The sequence below is a fragment of the Muscardinus avellanarius genome (genome assembly GCF_963383645.1).
Source record: "Muscardinus avellanarius genome assembly, chromosome: 3".
NCBI classification, from domain to species: Eukaryota; Metazoa; Chordata; class Mammalia; order Rodentia; family Gliridae; genus Muscardinus; species Muscardinus avellanarius.
In genome coordinates, this window is record NC_137788.1 from 29,950,066 (window position 1) to 29,958,460 (window position 8,395).

Sequence of the window (8,395 nt, forward strand, 5' to 3'; positions counted from 1 at the left end):
GAGAATAGGGAACACTGGGAAGAGCCAGGAAGTGATCAGCTGTGTTAGGTAAAGATGAGGCTGCCGGGGGCGTGGTGGCGCACGCTTGTAATCTCAGCATTTGGGAGGCTGACACAGAAGGTTCGTGGTTCATGGACAGCATCAGCCACTTAGGTCCTCTGCAACTTAGTGAGATCCTGTTTCAAAATAAAGAATAAAATATAGGGCTGGGGGTGTAGCTCAGAGGTAGAATGCCCCTGAGTTCTATTCCCAGTACTTGCAAGAAAGAAGGAAAAAAAAAAAAAAAAAAGATGAGGCCATGATCTGCCCCCACCCTCCCTCCACATTTATCGGTGGCTACTGTGTGGCTGGGAGTGTGTTGACTTTTTCTTTTTCTTTTTTTTTTGTGGCACTGGGGATTAAACCCAGGGGCATTCTAGCTACACTCCCAGCCCTGTTTTATTCTTTATTTTGAAACCGTCTCAGCCGGGCGTGGTAGCGCATGCTTGTAATCCCCGCGCTTGGGAGGCTGAGACAGGAGGATCGCACGGGTTCGAAGCCAGCCTCAGCTACTTAGTGAGGCTTTCAGCAATTTAGTGAGACCCTGTTTCCAAATAAAATATAAAAAAGGTCTGGGAGTATAGCCTGGAGGTAGAAAGCCTCTGGGTTCCACCCCCAGTACCACCAAAAAAAAAAAAAAAAAGAAATGGTCTCATTAAGTTATGGAGGGTCTCACTAAGTAACTGAGGCTGGTAACAAACCTGTGATCCTCCTGTCTCAGCCTCCCAAGTACTGGGATTACGAGTGTGCTCCATCACACCTGTGCGCCATCACACCCGGCAGCCTCATCTTTACCTGATGCAGCTGGACACTTCCTGGCTCTTCCTGATTCTCCCTCACCTAGACAGTCTCTGTTTGCAAACTCCTCCTCCAGGTCTCGGCTGTCCAAGGCTCAAGCTTGTTGACATATTAATTAATGCCCTCCATCCTTGTGAGCGTTGGTGTGGGCGGCGGCTGTGCTTGGATAACTGTGTGCCTGGAGGGGTGTCTGTGTTCCCTGAGGGCCTGCCTGCATGTTGCCCCGTGGGCGCTCGGTGTGTGAGGTTGGGGGCGCACTCTGTCGAGCTGTTTTTGGGTATCTTCCCATAGGCAAAGGTGCGTCTGTGTCGGGCTTGGAGTGTACTGAGAGTGGTGGTGGGGGGTCAGGTGTGACTCAGCTCCGGGGAAACAGGTGGCCATGCTGGAACCAGGTTGCTGGCCCCTGTAGAGAGAGGCTTCCCAGAACAAGCCAGGCGCTGGGGCACAAGGGCAGCAATGCCCTGGGAGTTTCTCAGAAGCGGATGGCTGCTACTTGAGGCCCTGCTCTTTGCTAATCATGACCGCGATCATGACCACCTGTCTGCTCTGCCGCATCTATCTACCAAGCCACCTGCTTTGGCCTCCTGGCTGGGATCTCTGCATGTCTGTCACCTGCCTGGCTGGCTAGCATCCTGCCTGGCAGTGCATGTGCTAATCTCCCCCTGCTGCCTCCACTGTCTGCCCAGGATTTATCTGCAGCCTGCCAGCCTTTTTTTTTTTTTTTTGGTAGGAATTAAACCTAAGGGCTCTCTACCTCCAAGCTATACTCTTAGCCCTATTTTATTTTTTTGGTGCTGGAGATTGGATCCAGAGACATCCTACCACTAAGCTACACCCCAGCTGTATTTTATTTTTGCTTTTATTACTATTATTATTTATTATTATTTTTGCAGTACTCGGGATGGAAACCAGGGGAATTCTACCTTCGAGCTGCACCCCCAGCCCTATTTTTTATTCTTTATTTTGAAACTAAGTTGCAGAGGGCCTCACTAAGTAGCTGAGGCTGTCACAAACCTCAATCTTCCTGTCTCAGCCTCCCGAATGCTGATTACAAGCGTGTACCACCACGCCTGGTTCCTTACTTTATTATTATTATTTTTGCAGTACTGGGGATAGAACCGCCCAAGGGCATTCTATCTCTGAGCTACACTCCCAACCCCATTCCATTCTTTATATTATTATTATTGTTGTTGTTATTGTAGTACTGGGGATTGAACCCAGGGGCATTCTACCTCTGAGCTACACCCACAGTCCTATTTTATATACTTTTTTTTTTTCTTTTGCGGGTCTGAGGATGGAACCCAGGGGCATTTGACCTCTGAACTACACCCTCTACCCTATTTTTTATTCTTTATTTTGAAACTGGGTCTCACTGAGTTGCAAAGGGCCTCACTAAGTAGCTGAGGCTGTCTGTGAACCGCGATCCTCCGGTCTTAGCCTCCCAAATGCTGGGATTACAAGCGTGTGCCACCATGCCTGACTTTATTCTTTATTTTATTTTATTTTTGGTGGTACTGGGGTTCCTGGAAACCCTTCTACTTCCGGGCTACACTCCCAGACCTATTTTTGTACTTTTTAAATTTGGAAACTGGGTCTCTTAAGCCAGCGCGGCTGGCTACATGATCCTCGTCTCCACCTCCCAAGCGCGGGGATTACAAGCGTGCAGCACCATGCCTGGTTTTATTCTTTATTTTGAAACAAGATCTCACTAAATTGCAGAGGGCCTCAGTAAGCAGCTGAGTCTGTCTGAGAACCTGTGATTCTGTCTCAGCCTCCCATGTTTTGGGATTACAAACATATACCACCATGCCTTTTTTTTTTTTGTACTTGCAATGAATGGAACCTAGGGGCATTCTACCTCTGAGCTACTATACTCCTAGTCCTATTTTTTTTTTTTTTTTTATTTTGAAACAGACTCAGTTGCAAAGAGCCTCACTAAGTAGCTGAGGCTGTCCTTGAACTATGATCCTCCTGTCTCAGCCTCTCAAATGCTGGGATTACAAGTGTGAGCCACTACACACCCGGCTTCACACCATACTTTGTAAACAGGGTCTCAGTAGGTTGATAAGAATCTCACTTCTTTTTTTTTTTTTTTTTTCCTTTTTTTTTTTTTTCTTGTGGTACTGGGGATGGAACCCAGGGGCTTTCTACCTCCAGGCTACACTCCCAGGCCTATTTTATATTTATTTGGAAACAGGGTCTCACTGAGTTGCTGAAAGCCTCACTAAGTAGCTGAGGCTGGCTTCGAACCTGCATGATCCTCCTGTCTCAGCCTCCCAAGCGCGGGGATTACAAGCACGCCGGGCTTAGAGTCTCACATCTTGCTGAGGTTGTCCTTGAACCTACAATCTTCCTGTCTCAGCCTCTTAGGAACTGAAATTACAGGCATGTACCACCACACCACACCTAGCTTGCAGCCCTTTTATAATCTTTTGTTTTGAAATGAGGCCTTACTAGGTTGCTGAGAGTCTCACTGCATTGCTGAGGCTGGCTGGAAAAAACCTTCCATCCTCTTGTCTCAGCCTCCCAAGTACTAGGACTATAGGCTTGCACCATGTCCAGTCGGTCTGCCCACTGGCTGGCTGCCTCTGCCCTCTTACTGCATAGGGGACTAGGAATTTGTCACCTTGGAAGGCACTTCCTCCCCTGACAGTGCTCCTCATAGGACATAGGAAGGACGGGCTCAGGGGCCTGAGAGCTCCAGAGAGGCTGGGAGGGACCGTTGGTGCTGGCATCTGTAGGGGCAACGTGGAGCTTCAGAGGGAGCCTGCTTCCTCCCCTGCGGCCAGGCCGGGGACTTGGATGGAGCAAGAAGGGAACTCCCTCAGGGCCTCTGTGTGTCTCTGCACCCCAGCTCCCAGGACACTGCTGGGGGAGGGTACTGGGACAGTTTGCTCAGTGAGGACTCTGCCTAGGGTTTGGGGCCTTCCTGGTACCCGGCGTTCCCGTGTGGTTGGTTGTAGCATCATCGGGCAGAGGAGGAGTGAGGCTCAGCGCGGTGTCCTCTGTGGTCACATGGGCCTGGATTTGAACTTGCCTGTGCAAGGACAGTTCCCACGGGCAGCTCTAGGTCACATTTGCCACCCACCAGCCCCAAAGCTGCTTCTCACAATGCCTCCTGTTGCTCACCCTCCTGAAACAAAGTTCATTTCTGATGTAACCTTCTCATCTAATTAAAAATGTAGATTTTTTTTGTCCTATGACATGAATAAAAAGTAATATAGCCGGGCGTGGTGGCGCACGCTTGTAATCCCGCTTGGGAGGCAGAGACAGGAGGATCGCGCAGGTTCAAAGCCAGCCACGTGCGCTGGCTTAGGAGACCTGTTTCCAAATTTAAAAAAATGTAAAAATGGGTCTGGGAGTGTAGCCCGGAGGTAGAAGGGCTTCCAGGAACCCCAGTACCACCAAAAAAAAAAAAAAAGTAATATATTTGTGAAGCGGATCTTGCCGGGAAGGTGACACCTGTGTGTGCCGATGGATTCTGGACTATCGCAGTAGTGTTGATGTATGAAGCAATGAACTCTTTGCTGGGCCTATGTAATGCTACATGCCTGCAACCAATACTTGAGATTAAAAATAAAAAATGGGCCGGGCGTGGTGGCGCACGGTTGTAATCCCCACGCTTGGGAGGCAGAGACAGGAGGATCGCGCAGGTTCAAAGCCAGCTTTGCTAGCTTAAGAGACCCAGTTTCTAAATAAAAATATAAAAAATAGGTGTCTGGGAGTGTAGCCCTGAGGTAGAAGGGTTTCCAGGAACCCCAGTACCACCAAAAAAATAAATATAAATAAAATTTTAAATGGGCTGGGGGTGTGCCAGGTGTGGTGGGGCACATCTGCAATCCTTGGGAGGCTGAGACAGGAAGATCGTAGGTTCGAGGACAGCCTCAGCAAGTAGTGAGATACTCATGAATCTAGTGAAACCCTGCCTGCTTCAAAATAAATAGGGCTGGGGGTGTGGCTAGGAGGTAGAATGTGCCTAGGTTCAATCCCCAACACAAAGAAAAAAAGACAAAAGTACAAATTTCCCCATATATTATGCATACCTAAGTCTTTAGTGTTTATGGGTGAAGTGGATTAGATTCTTGGGGATTCACTGGGGGATTGAACCCGGGGCATCCTACCTGTGGGCTATTCCCTTTTATATTTCTTTTGCAGTGTTGGGGGATTGAACCCGGGGCATCCTACCTGTGGGCTATTCCCTTTTATATTTCTTTTGCAGTGTTGGGGGATTGAACCCGGGGCATCCTACCTGTGTGCTATTCCCTTTTATATTTCTTTTGCAGTGTTGGGGGATTGAACCCGGGGCATCCTACCTGTGGGCTATATTCCCTTTTATATTTCTTTTGCAGTGTTGGGGGATTGAACCTGGGGCATTCTATTTTTTTTTTTTTTTGTGCTACTGGGGGTGGAACTCAGGGGCTTTCTACCTTCAGACTACACTCCCAGACCTATTTTTTATATTTTATTTGGAAACAGGGTCTCGCCAAGTTGCTGAGAGCCTTACTAAGTAGCTGAGGCTGGCTTCAAACCTGTGCGATCCTCCTGTCTCAGCCTCCCAAGCACGGGGATTACAAGCGTGCGCCACCACGCCTGGCTCCTATTTTTAATTTTGAAACAGGATCTCACTAAGTGGCAGAGGGCCTCACTAAGTAGCTGACGCTGGCATTGAACCTCTTGATCTTCCTGTCTCAGGCTCTCAAGTACTGGATTATAAGCGTGCGCCACCACCTGGCAGAAGGCTCACTTTGGCTGCCAACAGGTACCTGGATTATGGAGGGGAAGAGTGGGGGCCTGGGGTAAAACGGGGCCGTGAGACGTGGTCAGACCAAGGTAGAGATGGGAGAGACGGAGAAAAGAGCGGAACATGGGAGGATGCAGACCAACTCTTTGGACTCTCGAGCTCAGTCTTCCCATTCAGACAGCTCATAGCACATCTGGCTTCCTTTTTATCTTTTTTTTTTTTCTTTCCAGTACTGGGGATTGAACCCAGCTATCTCCAAGCTACACCCCCAGCCCTATTTTTTATTTTTAATTGGTGCATTGTAGTCATACTTTTTTTTTTTTTTTTTTTGGTGGTACTGGGGTTCCTGGAAACCCTTCTACTTCTGGGCTACACTCCCAGACCTATTTTTTAATTTGGAAACAGGGTCTCCTAAGTCAGCAAGGCTGGCTTCGAACCTGCGTGATCCTCTTGTCTCCGCCTCCCAAGCGCGGGGATTACAAGTGTGCACCACCACGCCTGGCCGTAGTCATACATCTTTAAGATGGTCCGGTATACATCCACACATTACTCATTTACCCCTTTCCCAATTCCCTACCCATTCCTTCCCTCACCAGCCTTATTTCTTATTCTTTATTTTATCCATCCTTCCTTCCTTCCTTCCTTCTTCTTTCTTCTTTTCTTTCCTTCTTTCTGTTTTGGTGGTACTGGGGTTCCTGGAAGCCCTTCTACCTCCAGGCTATACTCCCAGACCTATTTTATATTTTTTTATTTGGAAACAGGGTCTCTTAAGCCAGCAAGACTGTCTTCGAATCAGCGTGATCCTCCTGTCTCCGCCTCCCATTACAAGCGTAGGCAACCATGCCTGGCTTATTCTTTAAGACAGGTTCTCACTAAGTTGTAGAAGGCCTAAGTAGCTGAGTATGGCCGGGAACCTGCAGTCCTCCTGTCTCAACCTCCTAAATTCTGGGATTACAAGTGTGCGCCACCATGCCTGGCACACCTGGCTTCCTTCTAAAACTGCTCTCCTGAGAACACTGGAGACCAGGCGGCAGAGGGCTGGGCGCCTCTCAGCTGTGTGGCCTCTCTGGAGGAGGCTGCTGATTACGGCGATCACACCCCCTTCCCTGTACTTTCCTTTTCTTCCTTCCCAGGGCTCCCAATGGTTACCTGGGAAGGATGAGCAATGCCAGTTCCAATCAATAAACCAGCAGTTCTGTGTACCAGCTGTGTGACCGGCCTCGTTCCAAGTGCTGAGGACACAGGGTGAGCAAAACAAAGTTCCTGCCGGCCTAAAACTTGCTGTCTTAGGAGATAGCTGGACATCGCACAGAGGCTGAAGGAGTCAAAGAACAGGGAGGGTCTGTGACTGGGCCCAGGTCCAGGGACAGTGGCTGGCAGGGCTAGAGTGGTTGCGGTGGCCCGGGGCAAAGGCACCTTCTGGCAGTGTAACCAGGACAGGGTAGGAGCTGAGGGTAACGGCAAAGCTGTAAAGATGCCTGGGCTGCTGGGGCAGGTGTGGGTTGTTGGGTAGACAAAGGGTCCCGGGGCTAGGGTTGGGGGCCTGTCCTGGAGCAGCAGCAGAGAACCAGGACCTTCTTATGTCTTAGGGAGGTGCTAGGCCCTCTTGCATCTGCTGTCTGCCTAGAAGAGGCTGGTCCAGCTGTAGGGATGTGCTCCTTTTGTGCTGGGCCTGAGAGTGCTGGGAAAGGGCTATCCTACCTCTAGCGTCATTGCTCAGGACATACAATCTATCTGCAGTCTAAACTTAGGCAAAGGAAGGAAGGAAGCAAGGAAGGAAGGAACCCCCTGGGCTTCCTATGGAGGGAGGGTGGTGCAGGAAAAGGCCTGGCCTGGCCCTGCTCCTGGCTAGGCATGTGCACACGCGCAGTCTCTGGCAAGGCTCGCCCACCGCACACAGGGATTGGCAGAGACGGGCCACACTCCCCAGCTACCGCGGCTCTGGAGCCTCCTTGCTGGAGCAGGTCAGGGCTGGGTCAAGCCAAGCAAGCAGCTTCTACTGCGCACTTATCTGGAGGCAGAAACGGGGAGGCTCTGGGTTGCTGTGTTCAGGAGAGGCTGGGAGCCACCTGCTGGCTGGGGGTGGGGTGCGCCTGGTGGCAGGGCTGGGCTGTGAGACCTGCTTAGCTGGGATGGGGCAGGGTGGGGACCAGAGATAGAGGCGCAGGGTAGGGCAAGAATGGCGGACACCACAGGCCACGGGGCTCCAGATCAGGAAGTTTTATTGCTGACATGCAGGAAGAGTCCCCATGTAGTACAAAAATATGTCTTTATACAAACTTTTTTGTGACTTTTTCCATTTTGTTTTGTTTCTTTACAACAGGACTTCTCTCAGTGTGTGACCAGTGAGGGCAGACCCAATCTCCTCTCATTTGTTTTGCCAGAAATGTAACCAGACACATGAGTTGACCTTGGGAGGAACCAGTCTGTCTACCAGGGCTTTGCAGACCTGAGGATATTGCTTTGAAAAGGAGGAGCAGATCACACCTGGAAAGCCGGCCCAGGGCCAGGCTGGCCCGAGCGGGCCTCAGAGCCTCCCTGGAGGAGTCACAGGCTGGGGGCCCAGGCCCACTGCAGTTCTGCTCCCTAAGGAGAATTTTCCTTATCAAATAAATATAGAAAAGAGCCCCTCCCCCCACAGCACCATACCCTGGCTCTCAGCGGCTGGACGGCTGAGCAAGAGGCAGAGCTGGGTGCTCAGGGAGTAAGTGCTGGGCTCAGGCGGGCTCCACAGGCCCACTGAGGCAGAGGCACAAGGCGCCCTAGTGCTGGATGGGGAGTGGGGAAGGAGGGGCGTGGGCAGCCCTGCTACTGCTG